Below are 14,128 nucleotides of genomic sequence, written 5' to 3'. Positions count from 1 at the left end.
TATAAACAAACGCTCATGCTATCAAAATAATTTGAGAGAAGGCATGAATGAATGTTCTTGATATAGGGCCTTTAAGAAGTATTCGTCACATTGTTAAAGACTGTTAACATCAACTGCTGTCAGGAAGAAAAGTGGTCTAAAAGACAGGATGAAGAATGTCCGGGTATTGAGCACTGCAAGTCTGGATGTAGAGCAAACATGGAGCAGTTCCTCTCATTTGTTTGAGGGGATCAGAAAACTATTTTACCATCACTGTTTCCAATCTTGAGTAACCCTCGGCTCTCAGCGTCTGTTGGCACGGCAGCGTCTTCACCATCACTAATGCTGGAGCTAATGTCTGCTCAAACCGGCTTTGTTGCTTGACACAGACACTAGCAAAGCATTTTATTCTTTGCTGAAACCAGATTTCAACAAAGCTTTAAATTTTTCCTCTCTCTTTTTTTGCGGATGCCTAGAAAAGTCAAGGATCAGTCACGTAATGAACAAAAAGACCCGGGGCCTGGTTCCTCAAAAGCTTGTTAAGGCGAAGATCATGTTTATCTAATTCTAAGTCTATGGGCTAAGATCATTTTAGTCTGAAGAGGGTGGTGGGAAACAGGGCCCTGGTTCTTTTGATCGTATCCATCCGTTTCCAGTGCTACCAACCACACCAAGAAAATGATGTAGGAATACTTTACCGAAACTTGATTAAAAGTGAACCCTGAAATAGCTTGTAAAAATGTCAGTTCCGCTTTGTAATAGGGCACGCTTTATAAGTTGTAACCAATGTTTGTATTAATAGTTAATAAATGATTCCAAGTGCTTTATAGATCACTTCTGTATGGAGGCCAATTTCTGCCAATGTCATGAAAAAAACAAACATCCTGTAAGTCATTATAATGAGAAACTTGGTCAAAATAATGACGTCCTTATCTCGAAATAAAGATCTCAGTATCTCAGAATAATGAGAAACTTTATTTTGAGAAAGTTTGTCATTATAATGACTTACAGGATGGTTTTTTTCTCCATCATATTGGTCAAAATGAGCTTCCACAGCTCTGAGATCTGTTGTGAAAAATCCCCTTTGATGTTTAGTAGGTAATAATGGAATAATACAGTAGATGCTTGTAATGCATTGATAAACACTCATGAGTCTTTACCTGGGGTCATCTGTTCTACAGCATTAATAATAATTAATTAAAAATGAATAAGTGATTGATAAAGAGTCTTTACAGTAATTGGTTTGGGTGTTCTGCAGCTTTTTTCCCCCCAGAAATGAGGGGGTTGAACGGTTCCTGATGAACTCCGGCACTAAAAAGACAAAACACGATCCAAAGTGATTTTTCACAACCAGGCCACCAGAAGTTGTTCTTACGTCCTGTTTATGATCTAGAAAAGCTTTAATAAATGATTTGTCAAGCATTGACTAATCCCATAGTTACAACTTCAAAGGTGACTTAGAAAGTTGCGTCAACCTATCAGAACCTGTAAATCAAATATAGAGCACCTCCTCGTGATCATACAAAGTGTACATCAGCAAAATGACTCCAGTTTTCTCCAGCATCAATTATTCATCACATTATTTCCTCCGAATGAAGGACTTATCGTTGAACGCCTTGGAGACTGTTGCAAAAAAAAAAAAAAAAAAAAAGTCGTATATTACAGTATTTGCGTGTAATGAAAACCTGCACATTGGCAGCCTTTAGTGTCACACTGTTTCCCTGTCCCTGAGGATGGACACAGGCTGGAACCCGAAACCCTGCCGTGCCACCGAGACCCTGCGGCCATCAGCATGTCTATGAACGGAGGCCACAAGCTGTTAATCACCGCTAAAACCATTAACTATGCTGTATTGTGGCAGCAGGCGGTTATCTCCCATCTGTTATCTGCAGGCCAGACATCATCTGCAAGTTGAGGTTGTAAAGCTATAGAGGAGCAGAGATGATGATTACTGTCCCCGGGTGTATTGTTTTCACCTTACCAAGTACTATTTAAAAATGGAAAGTAAGGGGGAATTACCCATGATGGTGACTTTCTATCAGTAAGGTGAGCTGTCCAAATGTCTCGGTGAACAAAATAGTCACCATCTGCTCAGAAAACAGCTATTGGTGCAATCTGGGAAGCAGGAACATTCGCTGAGGCATGCAAGCGTAGAAAAAAAATGATTTCACAGATTCGAAAAGAGCAACTTTTGCCCCTGAGAAGTTACCCAAAACCGGACTGCCGGCGTGTGTATCTGCACCTACCTCATAATCAGCAAGCCAGTACTGAACACACAGTGTTACTTCACACCGAACCATTGCATGCAGTTTATTGGAGGAAGTGTGTTTGGCAGCAGCAGACAGCAGGTGACAGCAGTGAGACGCGACCGGGACAGTGAAACGGTTGAAAAACAATGACGTCAAATGTTTTAAATGCCGACAGATGTAGATTTGTGATTAGCTCTGCCTGTATGTCTAATTGAGTTTTTCAAACTGCCATTGCTTTTATTTTATTTATTAATCACTTGTAAGTGAAGATTTGCTTATGCATGGTTTAAATCAAAACTGCAGGAACACAGAAAGATGAGAAAATGCTTCAAAAAATGCTCCAAAAAAAATCTAACATAATAATATCCACATTAAAAATGATTTTATATTAATATATAATGTGTGATAGTAAATAATCACAGGATGAAAGGAAATTTTGATCTACATTTACTGGGGAACTAAAGTTTTTTAATTTTAAATCTTAAAAACACCCTTTTCATATTAGGATTAATGTTAAGAGGGCATAAAATAAGATACTTTAAGATATTCAAAAAAAAAAAAAAGAATTTAGTCCTTACATGGCCAAAGTAAAACGGTAAATGTTGTTTATGCTCATCAGTCTGTTCTTACTTTAAGGATTAAGTCACGTATCCCAATTTTCATTAAAGGAACCTGTCCCCAAATCTCTCAAATTAAAGAGAGGGCAATAGATTATGATATTTTCAATGAATCATTCATTAACATTAATAAATTACTGAAAGCTGTAAACAACACTTTTAAAACACTAAAATTCGTAATGTGCTTGCACTTTCAGCAAACTGGAGCAGGGAAGATTATGGACAAAATACACCGATTTTTGTTGATTTATTTTTTACATAAACGCACCACATCCACTCGTATATGGGTTAGTTTTAATTTGAACACGTTTCAGTTAGGAAGACGTGTGTTCGTGTGTGTAAGCTTCAGCTGCCTCAGACTGCAGCCAGCTGCTTTGAAGACACTAAGCTTGTTCTGTCTTTGCAAAACAATCCAGAACAGCTTCAAATGTATATTTCAGCTAGTGAGAGTCTGGAGGGAGGCATGACTAGCATGTGTGGGTAAACCGCCCTCACACGTGCACCTCACACATGCACTTTTTGGCCAGTTTGACTGCTGCGCTCTCTACGCATCTACAACTTGTGAAAAAAAAACGGTACTCGCGAGAAGTGTTTGCCAGTTTCGGCGCCTGTGACTTCTGAGAACAAAAGGGAAAATGTACATTTGAAGGATTTATGAGTCTACACGACTGTGCGGGAAAACTTTGCCAGCTCTCCCACCCCCACGGACACAGAACAAACCTGACACCTACTCACAGCCAAGCTGTTTCAACCGGTTTCATCATATATTCCTCTCTTCAACACAAAGCTAGATCGAAAACTGGATTTATTCATCCTGAAAAATCAGGTGCTGGCAAACAGCCTACAAGTTAGGTGTCACTTACAGTCAACATAATAATTCGGCATCGGTCAGGACTTGGGCAGTTTGGGAGAATGGGTCAGCTTGCTTCATTCATTCATTCATTCGTTCGTTCGTTTTCATTTGAACACACGCAAGGAGCGCGAGCCAATCCCAGCATGCACCAGGGGCAAGGCGGAGAAAACTCTCTGACCAGTTTGGGACAGGGGCAAACATCTTTACAGTCTCCAGTCCACCTGCACTGCGTGAAAAAAAACAAAACAAAAATCACATCAAGTACTACAGGACAAAGTCAGCGACTGCTGTATTACTTCTTTGCCTGGACATTTAAAGCTCCACATATCAGCATTTTCTTTTCTTTTTATATCAACAATGAATCAAATGACTACATGTAAAGTGAGAGGGATCACACGCAGTGATGGACCTGCAGAGAATTACCAGCAACCCCTTCGGCTTTTTCGGCCTCTTCTAGCAGGCAACAACATAGCTCTGGCGAACCCACTGTACTCTACCTGTCCAGGAGCAAACAGGTGTTTTTCCTCAGGGGTCGATGAAGACCACATTAGAGCTAAATAGAGAACGAATATTTGGACATCAGTCCGACACAGTCCAACGCATCAGAGCTGCTATAACGTCTATGAAGTTTATCATGCCTATAACGTCCGGTTTTTGTTGACACTGTCATAGAAGCATTGATTATATTACACTCTATGTTTAGCACTGAGGACGTGGTCAGTGGTGTTGCTGTACTGGGCAGCGTCGTACTGAGAAGTGTTTCTAATATTCTGATCCCCCACATGCATGTAAATGGGAAAGACCAAAAAACAGAAACACCTCTCAGTGTAATTCAGTCAAACAGTAAAACACCACCTTTAACTATGACCGCAATAATAAACATATAATTGATTTTATACATTTCTGACTCTGTCGATAAAAACTGAACATTATGCACTTTGTAATAGATGTTACGGCGGGGCTGGGGATTGTGCAGGAGAGCGTACCTCTTCTCATTAGAAGTACAAAAATAAATCCATGTATATTGACCCACAGTCTATTAGATTCCTCGGGAGTCTGACAGTTTTCCGGTAGAAGGAGCTCAGCTATGAAATCAGTGTTTTCATGCTCCCATATAAACTCTCTGAGTGCTGTCTCAAATCTGAGGAGAAAACCGCTGAAAAGACTTAACTCCCCACTAACACCCCCACTTTGCTCACGGTATGATATTATTATTACCACCATCAAGATTAATTTAATTTCTATTCTGTCTTTTTTTGTTCCACTCCTGTCTGTGTGGGCTCTGGTATTTCTTTGTTGTTTTGTCATTTTGATGGTTTTACTTTATCTTGAAGATTTTAAAAAGCTCCATTGGGTTCTCGACCAGAAATTGGATTTCATACCCTCGCTTTTCTTGTTTCCAGTGTTTTTTCTTTTTTTTCTATCCTTTGCAAAATTAGTTTAGTATCTTGGGAAAAATAATGGGCACTATTTTAATTTCTTCGATAAGTTTTATCGTTGTTTTTATTTGATACGGTGATATGTAGACTTTGTGGCATCACTGGGTTTAATTAAAGCATTTCAATGAGAAAATGGGCCCTTGGGCACAGAGAGGTAAAAGGCCCCTCATGCCCAGACTGAAAGTTTGTGTGTTTGTGTTTGTTTTTCCGTCTCTTTGTAGTTATTTTGTCTCTCTCTTTGCTTCTTTTGTGTCTCTTTTTGGTTGTTTTGCATCTTTTCGTGATTGTTCTGTGTCTTTTTCCTGGTCCCTTTGTGTCTCTTTTTGGTTGATTTGCATCTCTTTGTAATGTTTTCTGTCTCATTTTGGTTGTTTTGTGTCTCTTTGTGGTAATTCGGCTTCTTTTTGGTCATTTTGCATCTCCCAGTGGGTTTTTTTTACATGTCTGTGGTCAATTTGTGTGCGTTTGTGTTAATTTAGCATCTTTGTGGCCATCTCGTGACTCTTTGTGGTCAGTTCGAGTCTCTTCGTAGTCGTTTGATTGACTTCTCAGCCTGTAATGTTAATGGCCACTGTCTCTCTGGACCACTCTCTCGGGCCCCTCGGCCTGTGCCCAGTTGGCCCGTGCAGTAACGTTAGTACTTCTTCCAGCCATGGACTGGAAATTTCCACCACTAGAAAACATTATTGGTGGTAAAAAGTGTCTTCATCTTGTTAATTTATTTCTATATTATGCAATGTTGAGGGTTTACTTAATTAATCAAGGACCAGTTTCATTAAAAAAAAAAAACTGTATTAAAAGCATAAATAATCTAAAAATTATGTATCCAGTAAAAAGTATAAGTGAGAGGATAATACTGAGGTAAAGTAATTGCAAGTGCTGTCAGTATCAGGTAGATTATATGAGATTCATCCTGCTGGGAGAGGCTGGCTGTGGTGCCACCCAGACGTGTGTGTGTGTGTGTGTGTGTGTGTGTGTGTGTGTGTGTGTGTGTGTGTGTGAGAGAGAGAGAGAGAGAGAGAGAGAGAGAGACGGCGGATTCCCATCACAACCAAGATGGCGGCGGAGCGGACAGCCGGCCCGGCTCGGTGACTGACAGAGGAAGCCTCGCTCGGTCGGACAGCTAACGGTCAGACTCTGAGAGAGAAGGGTGGGAAAAAAATACGAATAAAATAAATCGATTAAAAAAAAACACGCAGCCGCAACGGTCACCGCTCACCTTCCCGGCACCGACAGCGCCGCAATGAAACAGCACCGGTAGACGACACCGGCCGAAGTTGCGTGTCGGGACTAATTTTGACGCTCGCAAACGGGGTAAGTACGAAATGATGGACCGTCACAGTGACTGACTGGCGGGGGATTTGCCGAACAGCTGCCCGCCGCTAACTGCTGCTAGGGCGAGCTAGAAATCCCTTATGCTAGCGCTGTCGCCACGCTCGCGTTGTGCACACGTTGACATTTGTTTGGTGTTTTATGTTGAATTATCTGTCGCTAAACGACAATTCTGCCCCCGGGGCATTTAACCCTATGCCTCCCATGCTCCCCCCTCCCTCCGTCCGTCCGTCCCCCCGTCCCCGGGTTGGTCCTGAAGCTAACTGTGTGCCACAGGTTGTTTTGCAATCAACGCCACTTCGTGAATATTTTTTTGCGGTCACCTGCGCGAACGGAAACACCGGCCGGTCGCGCCGCGTTTAACCCCGGGTCACCCGGTGGGATGTGTCCGTTCTTAACGGCTAGCGTGCGGTCGTTTTTCGAGCTAAAAATAACCCGAAACGCTGCCCTCTCCGCGCACATCCCCGCGCCTGAGGATATTTTGGGTTGCTCGGTTTGCGCTCAGAAAACGCCTCTCATTCAATCCTCGTCTAACGCAGTGGCACAAAAGGTGCAAGCCGAGTCGTTTCGTGTGTCGTTTGTTGTGAAGGCATGAGTGTTTTCAGAGGGTTAAAAAAAAAAAACAACAACCATGGTCTAATGCAGAGCTGGAACGATTAATAGATTAATCGACTGATGGAAAAATAATCGAGGCTACTTCCATAATTGAATAATCGTTAAAGTAATTTTCATGCAAGAAAATGCTGCATTGATCATCTTACTTATGAAAGTTTCTCACTTTTCTGTTTCATATTCATCTGACTATCTGTGGGGTTTGTTTTTTTTTCACAATTTTCCGACACTTTATCGACTAAATGACAAATTTATCGATTGAGAAAGTAACATGCAGGTTAGTCGATAATCGAAATAATTGCTAGTTGCAGTCCTTGTCTGGTGGTGTAAGACAAAACGTACGTAGTTTCCCAATGAGAGAGGTCGGCGACTGTATGCTAATGCAGCCTTTCAAGTGCATTGTGTAAGTCTTGCGAATGTGTTCTCTGATATTGTGCAAAAGCTGAAAATGCAGTGTTGTGCAAAGGTTTTAGGCTCTAAAACTCAAGTAAGGAGTCTTTCATTAATAACGCAATGAATAGTTTTCATTTATCAGTAAACTTCAATTTTTGGTTGTTTTTTTACAGTTTTCATGCAGTTTTCTGCACAGTTTTTCAAGGAACTTGGCAGGTAGTTTCTTCAAAGCATCTTGGAGAACTTGCCCCAGTTCTTCTGTTGGTTTAGGCTGTCTCAGTGTCGTCTGTCTCTTCGTGTGATCCAAGACTGACTCCATGATGCTGGAGTCAGTCTCGGATCCCAGACTGACTCCAGCCTGGGATGGAGTCAGTCTGGGCGGGCCAGACCACTTGTTGCAGGACTCCTTGTTTCTTCTCGTCTCTGAAGATAGTTCTTCATGGCTCTGGATGTGTGTTTGGGGTTCGTTGTCCTGCTGCAGAGTGAATTTGGGGCAGCTGAGACACCTGCCTGATGATGATGATACTGCATGAATAAGAACCTGACTGTCTAAAGAGGCTAAAACTTTTGCAGGACTCCTTCTGTGCTGCAGAAGGAGGCCAGCACAAATAGTCCCCTACACCCATCGGAGTCTGACACAAGAGATCCGACAGGAGCAGTGGTGACGGCTGCCATTGAGGCTTGACATTCTGGAGGTTTGCTTCCCCCAGAAATCTCATTTTTTTCATGGCCGGATTTTGTTGTTGTCGCAAATGATGGACGGGATGTTTGTGTTCTGTCTTATTGCCCTGTCTGTTCATGTTCAGAGGGCAGAAGGGAGCCCTATTGGAATGCCAGAGGGGTAAAAGAGTCACACTTGAAATGAGGATACCGTCGTCTGGCACGTGAGCCAAATGGCTTGGGCTGGTTTTACAGTGCGCCCGACTGGGCTGCGTAGTCTGGTGCAGGTCCGAGACGAGGACTTACGGCAGCGAGTAAAAGATCAAAGAGAGAGACCGCTAGACGGTGTCTGCTTAAATAATTGAGGACTTTAGGTAAACTCAGTAACCCTGACACCACCCTCGGGGTTACTGCCTGCAGTCCACCTACAACTGACACCTAATGTCCCCTCCCGTGGCAGTGATGGTTTTAATATCCGAGGCATAGGGTGCATGTTATTCCCATCATCTTGCATAATTCAGTGAACGAAAACAAAGTGGGGGGGGAAAAAAGAGTCACACTTCATAGAGTTGTCAGTTAAAGAATATGGCTGCTCACCCCTGTCATGCTTGAGGGATGTTCATTTACTCCACTAGCACGCGCTTTAACCTGTTCCTCAAAACAGCAAGCAGTATGCTTCATGTCTGAAGCGAAGTATCAAGACTGTTCCTTAGGCAGTCAGTGGAAGTTAGAAGCTTTGTTAAACTCCCAAGTATTCCTGCGGTTTCTGTAGCAGAAACTATGAATGTCCCCGGAGATTTACCGTCGGCCCTTAGGCGGTAGGAACGCTATCACCTAATTTAAGTTAGTTTTAAGGATGTTGGGCAACAGTTTTACACTGATGCTTGACTCGGTTCCTACCCCGCTCAAATAAAAAGTGGCTATTGACAAAGCCCCTAAATTTTCGCTTAATGCCATTAAACAGCAACCTTGTTGTATTCAGCGGTTTATACTTACCGTTGGAGGGAGTTACGGAGATGGTGACAGCATAGAAGAGCAACAGAGCAAGAGGTGTAACTTCTGAAAATGTGTGACAGTCACGTTTTTTTGCGTTCGGGTCTATTTTTCTGCTCCTGTGAATGTTAAAATTTCTCTCTCTGTCTGATTTCTGCATGATTGTTGACTGATGCAGCATGTTGTGTCTATTAAGAAGCTCTTGCTCATTGGTTCTGAGGGATGGATACTGTGCATGATGCTGTTTATGTGGCGACAGTATACAACAAAGTACGACCCGTACAACACTAGCAGCTCTTTTTAGGCTTCCTTTTAAGGATGGGGAAATGGATAAACAACTAGGCTGTTTTGTTTCAAACTGTGGTTCAGATTTGTTCACGTGGAAATATATATAATGAAGGGTTAAAGTCCACTAAAATCCCATATTTGGATCCAGTTGACAGTTGTTTTTTCTTCAAAGTGTTTTGAGTAGACCTGGGCATTCTTTTTTTTCTCTTCCAATAATTGTGTTACTATCATACCCGAATACCTTTGTTTCAGTACAGGTAAAAAAAACTGACTGCCCTTTATTCTTTGCTTAATATAAGTTGAGACTAGAGATGTCCTGAGCCGATCCTAAGGATTGGTATTGGGGCCAATCTGGGTTAAAATAAAGCCAATTAAAATCCGATCCTTTCATTACTGTACACTGTTCTGTTGTCCACCTCAGCCTCGTAGTGTTGCAGCTCCTCTACTTTAAGACAGCCGGGCTCTACAGTGCAGCATATCACTGCACAAGCAAGTGAAAATTAGCGTCCTTTTAGCTGGCGCTAAGCGTCACTTCTGCCAGTTGACAACTCTCGCCGGCTGTAGATCATATCAGCTGTAACTAATTAATGTTAATTCTATGAGTAACTTGACGACAGGCCTAAATTAAACTTAGCAGTTGTCGGTTTGTGTGGCCTCTGCACGCCGTTGTCAGTACTTGTAAAAGATAGCTTGTGAGGGAAGAACCTCCACTCTATAACACTACTGAACAACTACCAGTGAGCTGAGTCTTTCTTCAGTTTGTCAAGTCACTGTCGGGGGTGGCATTGTCCCAACATTCATATCATATCCATAATTTAAGCTTATAAACTCTATATTTTGAACCATGAACTTCAGTATTTGGATCAAGAAGCTCATAAAAATAAGGTGTGTGTGTGAGATTAGGTAGTTTACAGCTGTGTTGTTTCGATGTGTCAGTAACATAGGTTATTTAATCAACATTTAAGTAACGTATAAAGTAGCGAATATAGATACTGGATTGGACTCGGTATCAGCAGATACCCAATATTAAAGGATTTGGATCAGATCAGGGCCAAAAAAACTCGCTCGGCACATCCCTCACTGAAACACTCAAAATAACAAAATAAGCCAAAACAGTGTTGTCCTTTATACTGATACGGGAAACTCTGCTTAAGTGAAACATTGAATAATTTACCAAAATCATGAAAGTAAGTGATCTGATATATTGAAAAATGCACAAATTAATTTGTGTGTACTCGAAAAGTACTGCGGCTAGATAATAATACTAATACTACTTGTTCAAGCAGAACTCATGTTTAAGTGAGATGAAGAATTCTAAAAGCAGGATTTTGCTTTAGCTTCAAGGTCACAGCACAGAATGGTTTTTAATGCAAAATGTAGCCAAAAGGAGACACTGTACTAGAAAGGAAAAGCTGCTATTGATTTGCATGAAGAACTGAGAACAGGATTACATGTTCCCGGGGAATACCATCCACAAACACTAATTAGCTGTAAGCTCGAAGTATTGTCTGCAGGGAGAAAGACAGGATGTATCCTCAGTTGGTGGGTGGCATCTGGTGTTTGACAAGATGAATTTGGGCGCTGGGTAAAGATCCCATCATCTAAAGTGAGATTCGTAGTTCCTAGCAAAGTAATCTTTCGGAACATGAAAACACATTTCACTCGGTTCTGCTGTTAGTGCTTTTTCTCAGTGGAAAATGATGCAGCAGTCTGCAGGGTGTTTGAATTGCATAAATAAAGTTTGGTTCAGTCAGGGGTAGTGGAATAGTTGTAAGGATTGATCTACCCCTCGAAGAGCTGTACAGGTGCCGAGACTGAAGGGATAGATTTGGAGGTTGCAAGTATAGGTGCACTGGCATAATTGTTTCAGTTCCAGAAACAGTGTTGGGCATTACTTTACATTACTTTACTAATTACCGAGCAGCAAAAGTAACGTGTTACATCACTAGTTACTTTACTTTCATTACTCAGCCGTCAGCTCCATCAAAGGAGCCTTTAAACAACTCCAGATCCTCCACGCCCACACGTCACATCTTTTGTACTAACACATGATGAAATAGAAAACAAGACACTGCAGTTTAACGAGCAGGCAGCCCTACAATTTGGAGGGATTTACTGGCAACCCAGCAGCTAGCTGAGCCTCTGTGACTGCACGCAGCCCTCCAGAGTTCCTGACCTCAGAAGCGTTGTTACATACCTTCCATCTTCCAAAAAAGAGGTGAGTCCTGAAGGCACGCGTGGCTAACGTTTGCTACAACAGCCAGCCAAGAACACATAAAATTAAAATAAGACAAGTTGTGAAATACCTCGAATCACATTTCTCCTCTTTTGGTTGAGGCTGTCGTCTACCCTGCCCCTCAACCATATCCCGGACTAGTCTGCCCACTGAACACGGAGAGACCAAACTGATGTCAACCCTCCATCAAAGTCCAACTAAGACCGCGAAACAAGCCGACCCCCAAATGTTAAAGCAGCAGAGTGTTAGAGTAGTAACTGTAATGTAAGTACATGGATAATGAATTTCAATTGTAATCCCCTACAGTACTTGCTACAGAAAAAAGTGATTACATTACCATAACGTGTATATATATATACATATATATATATATATATATATATATATATATATAAATATACACTTTTAATTTACATTAAAGTCGGATTTTCCGCTCTGTTCCACTTGAGGAAACCTCTAGTGCACTAGATTTAACTAAAACTTTCTTGGATGTAGGCTTGCCACTGACAAGGCTCCACTGGTGAAGGCTGTAATTTTCTGATTCTCACATTATCCTGCCTGCGGCTGCTGATGCTGTGTGGTCTACTGGGTTCACAAGGGTAAAGGATTGTTCCCCACTGTCCTCTCTCTTCTAATCGTTCAGACAGAAATGGGCACTTATCATTAAGGAGACTAAAGACGTCACTAAAACAAAATTTTCAGACTCCAAAGTTAACAAGCTGCAAATAAAAAGAGGTCACACTGGAAAACAAACTGGCAAAACGCCAGCCTTAACAACAGTTTTCTGCCAACAAGGGAATTAAAAGATCAGTCAGGGAGAGTCGGCCGGTTGGTGAGATTGGGTTTCCTGGTGACATGGTATTAATTCCCACCGGGCTCTGCATTAGCACTTCCCTGTGCTAATTCTGTACACAGAGCCAGTAATGCATCGTCTTATATAGGGTTGAAGCCTGCGTATTGTGATCCCAGAATTTAACTTGATATCTGTATACTCTAAAATTACCTTGAAATGCATCTAAGGTGATAATATTTTTTTTTTTTTACTTTGCAGCTGTCAGTTACTTTTCATGCCTGAATAGTGGCTCGTAGTTGTTAATATAAATGTCAGTGAAAAAACAAGGTATGCAGGGGGCCTCAACAAGCAGCTTTGTTTGATTTACAAGCCTCTACTGCTAAATTCAGACTGCAGCTGGAACATCAAGTGCAGGCAGAAGTTGTGATGCAAGAAGAAAACGGTCCTCTACACTTGATCAATGACACAACAGGACTGAATTCCACATTGCACTGATTCTCATGAATTATCCCAAATTCGCACAAGACATGTCATGTCGGTGTTGTTTAAGCACTGCTGATGCATCTATCAATTCAGTCACTAACTCAAACCTTCGTTACTGCCACGACGACCGGCTCTTTCGCCAGCACAGCTCCTGATTAGATCCAAAGATTTGTTTTGGAACAGTGTCACTGTTCTGTATTTTGTCTGCCAGAAAGCAGTTTAAGGGAACCTTATTAAAAATGATATTTCATGGGATTGTGTAAAGAAAATTATTATCGGCCGATATATATCGTGATCAGATTTTTTTTTAACTCGGAAATATCAATATCAATTGAGCTATGTTCCTAATTTGCTGAAAGGACTGCTATTGGATATACTGTCTTTACCAAACTGATTTGTGTAAGAAATTCAATGGAAAAGAATAGATTCCAAGAGAATTATTCAGGAATAAAAGTGCTGTTTTTATCAAATGACTCCTACATTTTACTTTCCCCACCCACCGTAACTTTACTTATTTGCCCAAATGAAACTGCACAGAACGTAGTGAAACTGGGGATTTTAATCATCATAGGTGGGTAACATATTCATAACATGTAGACATTAGGAGATTAATGTGATTTGGATGGGTGACTAAAGAAATATGAATTAACCATAATAATTAACCATACACCATACTGTTGAGTAGGGTTATGTTCTGAGTTTTAGTAATTTGCTTTATTACAAATATCAGTGTGATTTCGAATGAGGTTTTCTTTCTTTCTTGAAAAGGAATCAGGATGTCCTGGTTTCACTTTGGCTCTCTACTGAGATTTATCTTCACTAGGCACACAACAGAAAAGACAATAGATTTGGAGTGTAAAACGGTGCAGGGCTTTGCGTATTGACGCATGTGAAGTTGATTGATACAACTGATACACTTGCAGGAATAGAGGTGTATCTGTTCAGTGACACAGACAAGTGATGGATGTCTTAAACACTATAGAGATACATCAAAAGTTCTGGTGGTGATGATTGCCCCTTGAGGCTACACTGCAGCTCATTCGAGGCCTATAAGTGTTTTGATTCATTTTATTTATTTTTTCTAGATGTGATCAGAAAGTGATGGTAATGGGATCAGTTGCTGGCAGGTAAAATCTGTCATGGCTGTGTCTCACGCTGCTGAATCCCCATCCATTATGGTTTGTGCCTAATTATCCGTAAC

At 41.3% G+C, this 14,128-nt stretch overlaps 1 protein-coding gene across 4 annotated transcripts in view; it reads left to right on the top strand.

Moving 5' to 3' along the window:
* Nucleotides 1-6,184: 6,184 nt before the first annotated feature.
* LOC120788419 (C-myc promoter-binding protein-like) overlaps nt 6,185-14,128 on the top strand; it is a 77,218-nt gene continuing 69,274 nt past the window's right edge. For 3 of the 4 annotated variants that reach the window (XM_040124253.1, XM_040124234.1, XM_040124264.1), the window contains exon 1: nt 6,185-6,451. The gene's annotated coding sequence lies outside the window, so the exon portion shown is untranslated. Of the gene's footprint in view, nt 6,452-6,707; nt 6,746-14,128 lie in introns of those variants that run through there. The other variant, XM_040124243.1, reaches the window with a different exon arrangement.

The sequence above is a fragment of the Xiphias gladius genome, chromosome 1 (genome assembly GCF_016859285.1).
Source record: "Xiphias gladius isolate SHS-SW01 ecotype Sanya breed wild chromosome 1, ASM1685928v1, whole genome shotgun sequence".
NCBI lineage: Eukaryota > Metazoa > Chordata > Actinopteri > Istiophoriformes > Xiphiidae > Xiphias > Xiphias gladius.
The sequence above is the reverse complement of the archived record's forward strand: the minus strand, read 5'-3'. Positions and strand labels throughout refer to the sequence as shown.